Below are 15,323 nucleotides of genomic sequence, written 5' to 3'. Positions count from 1 at the left end.
CCAAACGTTATGAACCTGAGACTGGCCGTTGGATACGGGCCTGAGTCCGTCAATCGATCATGTTTATATGTTTGCAGACTGTGAGGATGCAGAGTTTACAACCGGCCACTAGAGGCCTGTATAGTCCAAGCTCAGGGAGCCGAGTAAAAGACCTGAGGACGGGCGAGCAGAGAGTGTGGAGCACGGGACGTAACATCGATTAGTTTATACCTGGCAAAACATTCCATTTCCATAGCATTTATTACACGGCCCTCAGACCCACGGCCCTCAGATCCACGGCCCTCAGAGGCCCTCAGAGGCCCTCAGACCCACGGCCCGCAGAGGCCCTCAGACCCACGGCCCTCAGATCCACGGCCCTCAGAGGCCCTCAGACCCACGGCCCTCAGATCCACGGCCCTCAGAGGCCCTCAGAGGCCCTCAGACCCACGGCCCTCAGAGGCCCTCAGACCCACGGCCCTCAGACCCACGGCCCTCAGAGGCCCTCAGAGGCCCTCAGACCCACGGCCCTCAGACCCACGGCCCTCAGACCCACGGCCCTCAGAGGCCCTCAGACCCACGGCCCTCAGACCCACGGCCCTCAGAGGCCCTCAGAGGCCCTCAGACCCACGGCCCTCAGGCCCGTGGTGGTCATCAGTTTGATGATATGTTCAGTTATTAAACTCATGGATCATAGTTTTACGCCTGTAGGTTATTCGAGGCATTTGGGCTCACCCACGGCACCTCGCCCGTTCACGTCACCTACACGCGCTCTGATTGGTCTAGACCAGGGGGGTCAAACTCAATTGGGTCGCGGGCCGAACACAACGTAAAAAATAAAACAATACAAAATATAAGAACTAAATAGCTTTATAAAGCCTACGCTGTTTTTCAAGCAATTACTGGCTCAATTAAAAGAAATTACAAACACGTTTGTTCTCATAAACTGAAATGTATTTAGAAAAACAAGTGTCATTTCACCAACTCTGAGCTTCAGTTTATGAGCATCACAACTTCAGAGTTGATCTACAGAGATAAACATTTAGTCTATTGTTAAATATAGTTAAATATTGTATTTGAATTAACAAAATAAACTTCTCAAGATCTAAAACAACCTTTTAAAAGTACTAAGTAACATTTCCACTTCTGTGTAGTCCTCTGTAGTCCTCTGTAGTTCTCTGTAGTTCTCTGTAGTTCTCTGTAGTCCTCTGTAGTTCTCTGTAGTTCTCTGTAGTTCTCTGTAGTTCTCTGTAGTCATCTGTAGTTCTCTGTAGTTCTCTGTAGTCATCTGTAGTCCTCTGTAGTCCTCTGTAGTCCTCTGTAGTCATCTGTAGTCCTCTGTAGTTCTCTGTAGTCATCTGTAGTTCTCTGTAGTTCTCTGTAGTCATCTGTAGTCCTCTGTAGTCCTCTGTAGTTCTCTGTAGTCATCTGTAGTCCTCTGTAGTCCTCTGTAGTTCTCTGTAGTTCTCTGTAGTCATCTGTAGTTCTCTGTAGTCATCTGTAGTCCTCTGTAGTTCTCTGTAGTCATCTGTAGTTCTCTGTAGTTCTCTGTAGTCCTCTGTAGTCATCTGTAGTCCTCTGTAGTCCTCTGTAGTTCTCTGTAGTTCTCTGTAGTCCTCTGTAGTTCTCTGTAGTCATCTGTAGTCCTCTGTAGTTCTCTGTAGTCATATGTAGTTCTCTGTAGTTATCTGTAGTCATCTGTAGTTCTCTGTAGTTCTCTGTAGTTCTCTGTAGTCCTCTGTAGTTCTCTGTAGTCCTCTGTAGTTCTCTGTAGTTCTCTGTATCATCTGTAGTCCTTTGTAGTTCTCTGTAGTCCTCTGTAGTTCTCTGTAGTTCTCTGTAGTCCTCTGTAGTTCTCTGTAGTCATCTGTAGTCCTCTGTAGTTCTCTGTAGTTCTCTGTAGTTCTCTGTAGTTCTCTGTAGTCATCTGTAGTCCTCTGTAGTCCTCTGTAGTTCTCTGTAGTTCTCCGTAGTTCTCTGTAGTTCTCTGTAGTTCTCTGTAGGTCTCTGTAGTCATCTGTAGTTCTCTGTAGTTTTCTGTAGTTCTCTGTAGTTCTCTGTAGTTCTCCGTAGTTCTCTGTAGTTCTCTGTAGGTCTCTGTAGGTCTCTGTAGTTCTCTGTAGTTCTCTGTAGTTCTCTGTAGTTTTCTGTAGTTCTCTGTAGTCATCTGTAGTTCTCTGTAGTTCTCTGTAGTCCTCTGTAGTTCTCTGTAGTTCTCTGTAGGTCTCTGTAGTTCTCTGTAGTTATCTGTAGTTCTCTGTAGTCATCTGTAGTCCTCTGTAGTCCTCTGTAGTTCTCTGTAGTCATCTGTAGTTCTCTGTAGTTCTCTGTAGTCCTCTGTAGTCCTCTGTAGTTCTCTGTAGTCCTCTGTAGTTCTCTGTAGTTATCTGTAGTTCTCTGTAGTCCTCTGTAGTTCTCTGTAGTTCTCTGTAGTTCTCTGTAGTTCTCTGTAGTTCTCTGTAGTTATCTGTAGTTCTCTGTAGTCCTCTGTAGTTCTCTGTAGTCCTCTGTAGTCCTCTGTAGTTCTCTGTAGTCATCTGTAGTTCTCTGTAGTTCTCTGTAGTTCTCTGTAGTTCTCTGTAGTCCTCTGTAGTCCTCTGTAGTTCTCTGTAGTCATCTGTAGTTCTCTGTAGTTCTCTGTAGTTCTCTGTAGTCCTCTGTAGTCCTCTGTAGTTCTCTGTAGTCATCTGTAGTTCTCTGTAGTTCTCTGTAGTTCTCTGTAGTTCTCTGTAGTCATCTGTAGTTCTCTGTAGTCATCTGTAGTTCTCTGTAGTTCTCTGTAGTTCTCTGTAGTCATCTGTAGTCCTCTGTAGTCATCTGTAGTTCTCTGTAGTTCTCTGTAGTTCTCTGTAGTCATCTGTAGTTCTCTGTAGTTCTCTGTAGTTCTCTTTACACCTGAACTGACTCACCATTAAACACAAACACACGTGGAGCGTTTAAGGAGGTTAAGTTTCGCCTCAGGCCTTGAAAATATAGAATAAGTTGCATGAGCCACAGTTTCCATCAAACCAAACTCTTTCTCAAATCGTGGGCCAAATATTATGTACAAAATAAAACAATACAAAATGGCCACTGGGGGAGTCTGCGACATGCTGCAGCGAGCCACGCCCTATCCAGATATTATAATAGATCCATGCATGATGATCTGGTGCCGACCATAACTTTATTCACACGTATTTACGACATAATAAGCATCATGTTTAGCATTTTGTGGCGCTGGCTACTTCCTGGTGTATTTGTCGATACACTTATGATGCTAATGTAGACTTATTTATGTTTGTTTTTCAGTTTCATTCGAACTTTTCACACCACAATTGTAAATCATTGTAAGCTGTCTTGATCTGCGTTTCAAATACACAACTATTCAACGCGTAGAGAGCAGATCTGAGAGCAGTACAGTATCTGTGTTAGAGATAATTGTGATGTAGAATGTACCAGCTTTAGCTCACACTTCCAGGTTTGTTCTCTACTGTTATTGTCTGTGTTAAGGATAACTGTTGTGTTATTTTAACATAACTGTTGTGTTATTTTAACATAACTGTTGTGTTATTTTAACATAACTGTTGTGTTATTTTAACATAACTGTTGTGTTATTTTAACATAACTGTTGTGTTATTTTAACATAACTGTTGTGTTATTTTAACATAACTGTTGTGTTATTTTAACATAACTGTTGTGTTATTTTAACTTAACTGTTGTGTTATTTTAACATAACTGTTGTGTTATTTTAACTTAACTGTTGTGTTATTTTAACATAACTGTTGTGTTATTTTAACATAACTGTTGTGTTGTTTTAACATAACTGTTGTGTTGTTTTAACATAACTGTTGTGTTATTTTAACATAACTGTTGTGTTATTTACCTGCCTTCTCTTACACGGTTTGTATGTCTGCAGTGCTTCTTCATTGTTGTCATTAAATAGTTTTCCTGACATTTAGTGTATTTTTTCAGTTACCGTTGCTAAATATACTTTAACCCTTCGGGGTCCGAAGCTTTTTTGGCCGTTCTTGGGTACCTTCAATTTTGCCCTGATATACTACATTAAGAAATGTTTACCAGACCAATGTTGGGTATCTTTTTTCCAGCACAACCTCATCAATATGTTCAGTTAGTTTTTCACTTTGACATACTATTTCAACATACTGGACCTAAACACACACAGAAAACACAAAGTCTAGAAAAATTATGTTTTTTTCATTATAAAACCCTCAAACATGCTCAACCAAGCGTTTAAAAAGGTTCAAAGTGAACCACAAGGTGCAAATATGAACATATAAAAGTATTCTTGTGATATATACAAGCAATAAACAACTATTTACAATAAAAAGTTGCTAAATCCACAGGCGTTTTTTCTATTTGTGCTACAACAGTTTCTGTCCAAAATGACAGAGAGCCACATCACAGGCCTTGTACTTCCATGTGAGTGATGTTCAGAAGGAGCTCTAAACCAGGTCTAAACCAGGACTAAACCAGGACTAAACCAGGACTAAACCAGGTCTAAACCAGGTCTAAACCAGGTCTAAACCAGGACTAAACCAGGACTAAACCAGGACTAAACCAGGTCTAAACCAGGACTAAACCAGGTCTAAACCAGGACTAAACCAGGACTAAACCAGGACTAAAGCAGGTCTAAACCAGGACTAAACCAGGACTAAACCAGAACTAAACCAGGACTAAACCAGGTCTAAACCAGGTCTAAACCAGGTCTAAACCAGGACTAAACCAGGACTAAAGCAGGTCTAAACCAGGACTAAACCAGGTCTAAACCAGGTCTAAACCAGGTCTAAACCAGGACTAAACCAGGACTAAAGCAGGTCTAAACCAGGACTAAACCAGGACTAAACCAGGTATAAACCAGGTCCAAACCAGGACTAAACCAGGTCTAAACCAGGACTAAACCAGGTCTAAACCAGGACTAAACCAGGACTAAACCAGGTCTAAACCAGGTCTAAACCAGGTCTAAACCAGGACTAAACCAGGACTAAACCAGGACTAAACCAGGTCAAAACCAGGTCTAAACCAGGTCTAAACCAGGTCTAAACCAGGACTAAACCAGGTCTAAACCAGGACTAAACCAGGACTAAACCAGGTCTAAACAAGGACTAAACCAGGTCTAAACCAGGACTAAACCAGTTCTAAACCAGGACTAAACCAGGTCTAAACCAGGACTAAACCATGTCAAAACCAGGTCTAAACCATGTCAAAACCAGGTCTAAACCAGGACTAAACCAGGTCTAAACCAGGACTAAACCAGGACTAAACCAGGACTAAAGCAGGTCTAAACCAGGACTAAACCAGGACTAAACCAGAACTAAACCAGGACTAAACCAGGTCTAAACCAGGTCTAAACCAGGTCTAAACCAGGACTAAACCAGGACTAAAGCAGGTCTAAACCAGGACTAAACCAGGTCTAAACCAGGTCTAAACCAGGTCTAAACCAGGACTAAACCAGGACTAAAGCAGGTCTAAACCAGGACTAAACCAGGACTAAACCAGGTATAAACCAGGTCCAAACCAGGACTAAACCAGGTCTAAACCAGGACTAAACCAGGTCTAAACCAGGACTAAACCAGGACTAAACCAGGACTAAACCAGGTCTAAACCAGGTCTAAACCAGGTCTAAACCAGGACTAAACCAGGACTAAACCAGGACTAAACCAGGTCAAAACCAGGTCTAAACCAGGTCTAAACCAGGTCTAAACCAGGACTAAACCAGGTCTAAACCAGGACTAAACCAGGACTAAACCAGGTCTAAACAAGGACTAAACCAGGTCTAAACCAGGACTAAACCAGTTCTAAACCAGGACTAAACCAGGTCTAAACCAGGACTAAACCATGTCAAAACCAGGTCTAAACCATGTCAAAACCAGGTCTAAACCAGGACTAAACCAGGACTAAACCAGGTCTAAACAAGGACTAAACCAGGTCTAAACCAGGACTAAACCAGTTCTAAACCAGGACTAAACCAGTTCTAAACCAGGACTAAACCAGGTCTAAACCAGGACTAAACCATGTCAAAACCAGGTCTAAACCAGGACTAAACCAGGACTAAACCAGGACTAAACCAGGACTAAACCAGTTCGAAACCAGGTCTAAACCAGGACTAAACCAGGTCTAAACCAGGACTAAACCAGGACTAAACCAGGTCTAAACAAGGACTAAACCAGGTCTAAACCAGGACTAAACCAGTTCTAAACCAGGACTAAACCAGGTCTAAACCAGGACTAAACCATGTCAAAACCAGGTCTAAACCAGGACTAAACCAGGACTAAACCAGGACTAAACCAGGACTAAACCAAGTCTAAACCAGGACTAAACCAGGACTAAACCAGGACTAAACCAGGACTAAACCAGTTCTAAACCAGGACTAAACCAGGACTAAACCACGTCTAAACCAGGACTAAACCAGGACTAAACCTGGTCTAAACAAGGACTAAACCAGGTCTAAACAGGACTAAACCAGGACTAAACCAGGACTAAACCAGGACTAAACCAGGTCTAAACCAGGTCTAAACCAGGACTAAACCAGGACTAAACCAGTTCGAAACCAGGACTAAACCAGGACTAAACCAGGTCCAAACCAGGACTAAACCAGGTCTAAACCAGGACTAAACCAGGACTAAACCAGGTCTAAACAAGGTCAAAACCAGGTCTAAACCAGGTCTAAACCAGGACTAAACCAGGTCTAAACCAGGACTAAACCAGGTCTAAACCAGGACTAAACCAGGTCTAAACCAGGACTAAACCAGGACTAAACCAGGACTAAACCAGGACTAAATCAGGACTAAACCAGGACTAAACCAGGTCTAAACAAGGACTAAACCAGGTCTAAACCAGGACTAAACCAGGAATAAACCAGGACTAAACCAGGTCTAAACCAGGTCTAAACCAGGACTAAACCAGGTCTAAACCAGGACTAAACCAGGACAAAACCAGTTCTAAACCAGGACTAAACCAGGTCTAAACCAGGACTAAACCAGGTCTAAACCAGGACTAAACCTGGACTAAACCAGGACTAAACCAGGTCTAAACCAGGACTAAACTAGGACTAAACCAGGACTAAACCAGGTATAAACCAGGTCTAAACCAGGACTAAACTAGGACTAAACCAGGACAAAACCAGGTCTAAACCAGGACTAAACCAGGACTAAACCAGGTCAAAACCAGGTCTAAACCAGCAATAAACCAGGACTAAACCAGGTCTAAACTAGGACTGAACCAGGACTAAAGCAGGTCTAAACCAGGTCTAAACCAGGTCTAAACCAGGAATAAATCAGGACTAAACCAGGTCTAAACCAGGACTAAATCAGGTCTAAACCAGGGCTAAACCAGGACTAAACCAGGACTAAACCAGGTCTAAACCAGGACTAAACCAGGACTATACCAGGTCTAAACAAGGACTAACAGGGACTAAACCAGGTCCAAACCAGGTCTAAACCAGGTCTAAACCAGGACTAAACCAGGTCTAAACCAGGACTAAACCAGGACTAAAACAGGACTAAACCAGGTCTAAACCAGGTCCAAACCAGGACTAAACCAGGACTAAACCAGGACTAAACCAGGTCTAAACCAGGACTAAACCAGGTCTAAACCAGGACTAAACCAGGACTAAACCAGGACTAAACCAGGTCTAAACCAGGACTAAACCAGGACTAAACCAGGACTAAATCAGGTATAAACCAGGTCTAAACCAGGACTAAACCAGGTCAAAACCAGGTCTAAACCAGCAATAAACCAGGACTAAACCAGGTCTAAACTAGGACTGAACCAGGACTAAAGCAGGTCTAAACCAGGTCTAAACCAGGTCTAAACCAGGAATAAATCAGGACTAAACCAGGTCTAAACCAGGACTAAATCAGGTCTAAACCAGGGCTAAACCAGGACTAAACCAGGACTAAACCAGGTCTAAACCAGGACTAAACCAGGACTATACCAGGTCTAAACAAGGACTAAACAGGGACTAAACCAGGTCCAAACCAGGTCTAAACCAGGTCTAAACCAGGACTAAACCAGGTCTAAACCAGGACTAAACCAGGACTAAAACAGGACTAAACCAGGTCTAAACCAGGTCCAAACCAGGACTAAACCAGGACTAAACCAGGACTAAACCAGGTCTAAACCAGGACTAAACCAGGTCTAAACCAGGACTAAACCAGGACTAAACCAGGACTAAACCAGGTCTAAACCAGGACTAAACCAGGACTAAACCAGGACTAAACCAGGTATAAACCAGGTCTAAACCAGGACTAAACCAGGTCAAAACCAGGTCTAAACCAGCAATAAACCAGGACTAAACCAGGACTAAACCAGGACTAAACCAGGACTAAACCAGGACTAAACAAGGAATAAACCAGGTCTAAACCAGGACTAAACCAGGACTAAACCAGGTCTAAACAAGGACTAAACAAGGACTAAACCAGGTTTAAACCAGGAATAAACCAGGACTAAACCAGGTCTAAACCAGGTCTAAACCAGGACTAAACCAGGTCTAAACCAGGACTAAACCAGGACTAAACCAGGACTAAACCAGGTATAAACCAGGTCTAAACCAGGACTAAACCAGGTCAAAACCAGGTCTAAACCAGCAATAAACCAGGACTAAACCAGGACTAAACCAGGACTGAACCAGGACTAAACCAGGTCTAAACCAGGACTAAACCAGGACTATACCAGGTCTAAACAAGGACTAAACAGGGACTAAACCAGGTCCAAACCAGGTCTAAACCAGGTCTAAACCAGGACTAAACCAGGTCTAAACCAGGACTAAACCAGGACTAAAACAGGACTAAACCAGGTCTAAACCAGGTCCAAACCAGGACTAAACCAGGACTAAACCAGGACTAAACCAGGTCTAAACCAGGACTAAACCAGGTCTAAACCAGGACTAAACCAGGACTAAACCAGGACTAAACCAGGTCTAAACCAGGACTAAACCAGGACTAAACCAGGACTAAACCAGGTATAAACCAGGTCTAAACCAGGACTAAACCAGGTCAAAACCAGGTCTAAACCAGCAATAAACCAGGACTAAACCAGGACTAAACCAGGACTAAACCAGGACTAAACCAGGACTAAACAAGGAATAAACCAGGTCTAAACCAGGACTAAACCAGGACTAAACCAGGTCTAAACAAGGACTAAACAAGGACTAAACCAGGTTTAAACCAGGAATAAACCAGGACTAAACCAGGTCTAAACCAGGTCTAAACCAGGACTAAACCAGGTCTAAACCAGGACTAAACCAGGACTAAACCAGGACTAAACCAGGTATAAACCAGGTCTAAACCAGGACTAAACCAGGTCAAAACCAGGTCTAAACCAGCAATAAACCAGGACTAAACCAGGACTAAACCAGGACTGAACCAGGACTAAACCAGGATTAAAGCAGGTCTAAACCAGGACTAAACCAGGACTAAACCAGGTCTAAACAAGGACTAAACCAGGTCTAAACCAGGACTAAACCAGGAATAAACCAGGACTAAACCAGGTCTAAACCAGGTCTAAACCAGGACTAAACCAGGTCTAAACCAGGACTAAACCAGGACTAAACCAGTTCTAAACCAGGACTAAACCAGGTCTAAACCAGGACTAAACCAGGACTAAACCAGGTCAAAACCAGGTCTAAACCAGCAATAAACCAGGACTAAACCAGGTCTAAACTAGGACTGAACCAGGACTAAAGCAGGTCTAAACCAGGTCTAAACCAGGACTAAACCAGGACTAAACCAGGACTAAACCAGGTCAAAACCAGGACTAAACCAGGACTAAACCAGGACTAAACCAGGACTAAACCAGGTCAAAACCAGGACTAAACCAGGACTAAACCAGGACTAAACCAGGTCTAAACCAGGTCTAAACCAGGACTAAACCAGGACTAAACCAGGAATAAACCAGGACTAAACCAGGTCTAAACCAGGACTAAACCAGGTCTAAACCAGGACTAAACCAGGACTAAACCAGGACTAAACCAGGACTAAATCAGGACTAAACCAGGACTAAACCAGGTCTAAACAAGGACTAAACCAGGTCTAAACCAGGACTAAACCAGGAATAAACCAGGACTAAACCAGGTCAAAACCAGGTCTAAACCAGCAATAAACCAGGACTAAACCAGGTCTAAACTAGGACTGAACCAGGACTAAAGCAGGTCTAAACCAGGTCTAAACCAGGTCTAAACCAGGAATAAATCAGGACTAAACCAGGTCTAAACCAGGACTAAATCAGGTCTAAACCAGGGCTAAACCAGGACTAAACCAGGACTAAACCAGGTCTAAACCAGGACTAAACCAGGACTATACCAGGTCTAAACAAGGACTAACAGGGACTAAACCAGGTCCAAACCAGGTCTAAACCAGGTCTAAACCAGGACTAAACCAGGTCTAAACCAGGACTAAACCAGGACTAAAACAGGACTAAACCAGGTCTAAACCAGGTCCAAACCAGGACTAAACCAGGACTAAACCAGGACTAAACCAGGTCTAAACCAGGACTAAACCAGGTCTAAACCAGGACTAAACCAGGACTAAACCAGGACTAAACCAGGTCTAAACCAGGACTAAACCAGGACTAAACCAGGACTAAATCAGGTATAAACCAGGTCTAAACCAGGACTAAACCAGGTCAAAACCAGGTCTAAACCAGCAATAAACCAGGACTAAACCAGGTCTAAACTAGGACTGAACCAGGACTAAAGCAGGTCTAAACCAGGTCTAAACCAGGTCTAAACCAGGAATAAATCAGGACTAAACCAGGTCTAAACCAGGACTAAATCAGGTCTAAACCAGGGCTAAACCAGGACTAAACCAGGACTAAACCAGGTCTAAACCAGGACTAAACCAGGACTATACCAGGTCTAAACAAGGACTAAACAGGGACTAAACCAGGTCCAAACCAGGTCTAAACCAGGTCTAAACCAGGACTAAACCAGGTCTAAACCAGGACTAAACCAGGACTAAAACAGGACTAAACCAGGTCTAAACCAGGTCCAAACCAGGACTAAACCAGGACTAAACCAGGACTAAACCAGGTCTAAACCAGGACTAAACCAGGTCTAAACCAGGACTAAACCAGGACTAAACCAGGACTAAACCAGGTCTAAACCAGGACTAAACCAGGACTAAACCAGGACTAAACCAGGTATAAACCAGGTCTAAACCAGGACTAAACCAGGTCAAAACCAGGTCTAAACCAGCAATAAACCAGGACTAAACCAGGACTAAACCAGGACTAAACCAGGACTAAACCAGGACTAAACAAGGAATAAACCAGGTCTAAACCAGGACTAAACCAGGACTAAACCAGGTCTAAACAAGGACTAAACAAGGACTAAACCAGGTTTAAACCAGGAATAAACCAGGACTAAACCAGGTCTAAACCAGGTCTAAACCAGGACTAAACCAGGTCTAAACCAGGACTAAACCAGGACTAAACCAGGACTAAACCAGGTATAAACCAGGTCTAAACCAGGACTAAACCAGGTCAAAACCAGGTCTAAACCAGCAATAAACCAGGACTAAACCAGGACTAAACCAGGACTGAACCAGGACTAAACCAGGTCTAAACCAGGACTAAACCAGGACTATACCAGGTCTAAACAAGGACTAAACAGGGACTAAACCAGGTCCAAACCAGGTCTAAACCAGGTCTAAACCAGGACTAAACCAGGTCTAAACCAGGACTAAACCAGGACTAAAACAGGACTAAACCAGGTCTAAACCAGGTCCAAACCAGGACTAAACCAGGACTAAACCAGGACTAAACCAGGTCTAAACCAGGACTAAACCAGGTCTAAACCAGGACTAAACCAGGACTAAACCAGGACTAAACCAGGTCTAAACCAGGACTAAACCAGGACTAAACCAGGACTAAACCAGGTATAAACCAGGTCTAAACCAGGACTAAACCAGGTCAAAACCAGGTCTAAACCAGCAATAAACCAGGACTAAACCAGGACTAAACCAGGACTAAACCAGGACTAAACCAGGACTAAACAAGGAATAAACCAGGTCTAAACCAGGACTAAACCAGGACTAAACCAGGTCTAAACAAGGACTAAACAAGGACTAAACCAGGTTTAAACCAGGAATAAACCAGGACTAAACCAGGTCTAAACCAGGTCTAAACCAGGACTAAACCAGGTCTAAACCAGGACTAAACCAGGACTAAACCAGGACTAAACCAGGTATAAACCAGGTCTAAACCAGGACTAAACCAGGTCAAAACCAGGTCTAAACCAGCAATAAACCAGGACTAAACCAGGACTAAACCAGGACTGAACCAGGACTAAACCAGGATTAAAGCAGGTCTAAACCAGGACTAAACCAGGACTAAACCAGGTCTAAACAAGGACTAAACCAGGTCTAAACCAGGACTAAACCAGGAATAAACCAGGACTAAACCAGGTCTAAACCAGGTCTAAACCAGGACTAAACCAGGTCTAAACCAGGACTAAACCAGGACTAAACCAGTTCTAAACCAGGACTAAACCAGGTCTAAACCAGGACTAAACCAGGACTAAACCAGGTCAAAACCAGGTCTAAACCAGCAATAAACCAGGACTAAACCAGGTCTAAACTAGGACTGAACCAGGACTAAAGCAGGTCTAAACCAGGTCTAAACCAGGACTAAACCAGGACTAAACCAGGACTAAACCAGGTCAAAACCAGGACTAAACCAGGACTAAACCAGGACTAAACCAGGACTAAACCAGGTCAAAACCAGGACTAAACCAGGACTAAACCAGGACTAAACCAGGTCTAAACCAGGTCTAAACCAGGACTAAACCAGGACTAAACCAGGAATAAACCAGGACTAAACCAGGTCTAAACCAGGACTAAACCAGGTCTAAACCAGGACTAAACCAGGACTAAACCAGGACTAAACCAGGACTAAATCAGGACTAAACCAGGACTAAACCAGGTCTAAACAAGGACTAAACCAGGTCTAAACCAGGACTAAACCAGGAATAAACCAGGACTAAACCAGGTCTAAACCAGGTCTAAACCAGGACTAAACCAGGTCTAAACCAGGACTAAACCAGGACTAAACCAGTTCTAAACCAGGACTAAACCAGGTCTAAACCAGGACTAAACCAGGTCTAAACCAGGACTAAACCTGGACTAAACCAGGACTAAACCAGGTCTAAACCAGGACTAAACTAGGACTAAACCAGGACTAAACCAGGTATAAACCAGGTCTAAACCAGGTCTAAACCAGGACTAAACTAGGACTAAACCAGGACTAAACCAGGTCTAAACCAGGACTAAACCAGGACTAAACCAGGTCAAAACCAGGTCTAAACCAGCAATAAACCAGGACTAAACCAGGTCTAAACTAGGACTGAACCAGGACTAAAGCAGGTCTAAACCAGGTCTAAACCAGGTCTAAACCAGGAATAAATCAGGACTAAACCAGGTCTAAACCAGGACTAAATCAGGTCTAAACCAGGGCTAAACCAGGACTAAACCAGGACTAAACCAGGTCTAAACCAGGACTAAACCAGGACTATACCAGGTCTAAACAAGGACTAAACAGGGACTAAACCAGGTCCAAACCAGGTCTAAACCAGGTCTAAACCAGGACTAAACCAGGTCTAAACCAGGACTAAACCAGGACTAAAACAGGACTAAACCAGGTCTAAACCAGGTCCAAACCAGGACTAAACCAGGACTAAACCAGGACTAAACCAGGTCTAAACCAGGACTAAACCAGGTCTAAACCAGGACTAAACCAGGACTAAACCAGGACTAAACCAGGTCTAAACCAGGACTAAACCAGGACTAAACCAGGACTAAACCAGGTATAAACCAGGTCTAAACCAGGACTAAACCAGGTCAAAACCAGGTCTAAACCAGCAATAAACCAGGACTAAACCAGGACTAAACCAGGACTAAACCAGGACTAAACCAGGACTAAACAAGGAATAAACCAGGTCTAAACCAGGACTAAACCAGGACTAAACCAGGTCTAAACAAGGACTAAACAAGGACTAAACCAGGTTTAAACCAGGAATAAACCAGGACTAAACCAGGTCTAAACCAGGTCTAAACCAGGACTAAACCAGGTCTAAACCAGGACTAAACCAGGACTAAACCAGGACTAAACCAGGTATAAACCAGGTCTAAACCAGGACTAAACCAGGTCAAAACCAGGTCTAAACCAGCAATAAACCAGGACTAAACCAGGACTAAACCAGGACTGAACCAGGACTAAACCAGGATTAAAGCAGGTCTAAACCAGGACTAAACCAGGACTAAACCAGGTCTAAACAAGGACTAAACCAGGTCTAAACCAGGACTAAACCAGGAATAAACCAGGACTAAACCAGGTCTAAACCAGGTCTAAACCAGGACTAAACCAGGTCTAAACCAGGACTAAACCAGGACTAAACCAGTTCTAAACCAGGACTAAACCAGGTCTAAACCAGGACTAAACCAGGTCTAAACCAGGACTAAACCTGGACTAAACCAGGACTAAACCAGGTCTAAACCAGGACTAAACTAGGACTAAACCAGGACTAAACCAGGTATAAACCAGGTCTAAACCAGGTCTAAACCAGGACTAAACTAGGACTAAACCAGGACTAAACCAGGTCTAAACCAGGACTAAACCAGGACTAAACCAGGTCAAAACCAGGTCTAAACCAGCAATAAACCAGGACTAAACCAGGTCTAAACTAGGACTGAACCAGGACTAAAGCAGGTCTAAACCAGGTCTAAACCAGGTCTAAACCAGGAATAAATCAGGACTAAACCAGGTCTAAACCAGGACTAAATCAGGTCTAAACCAGGGCTAAACCAGGACTAAACCAGGACTAAACCAGGTCTAAACCAGGACTAAACCAGGACTATACCAGGTCTAAACAAGGACTAAACAGGGACTAAATCAGGTCCAAACCAGGTCTAAACCAGGTCTAAACCAGGACTAAACCAGGTCTAAACCAGGACTAAACCAGGACTAAAACAGGACTAAACCAGGTCTAAACCAGGTCCAAACCAGGACTAAACCAGGACTAAACCAGGACTAAACAAGGTCTAAACCAGGACTAAACCAGGTCTAAACCAGGACTAAACCAGGACTAAACCAGGACTAAACCAGGTCTAAACCAGGACTAAACCAGGACTAAACCAGGACTAAACCAGGTATAAACCAGGTCTAAACCAGGACTAAACCAGGTCAAAACCAGGTCTAAACCAGCAATAAACCAGGACTAAACCAGGTCTAAACCAGGACTAAACCAGGACTAAACCAGGACTAAACAAGGACTAAACCAGGTCTAAACCAGGACTAAACCAGGACTAAACCAGGTCTAAACAAGGACTAAACAAGGACTAAACCAGGTCTAAACC

Source organism: Eucyclogobius newberryi, unplaced genomic scaffold, assembly GCF_026437365.1.
Source record: "Eucyclogobius newberryi isolate DKJ021-1_F unplaced genomic scaffold, fEucNew1.0.hap1 SCAF_37, whole genome shotgun sequence".
NCBI lineage: Eukaryota > Metazoa > Chordata > Actinopteri > Gobiiformes > Gobiidae > Eucyclogobius > Eucyclogobius newberryi.
Note: the sequence above shows the minus strand (reverse complement) of the source record.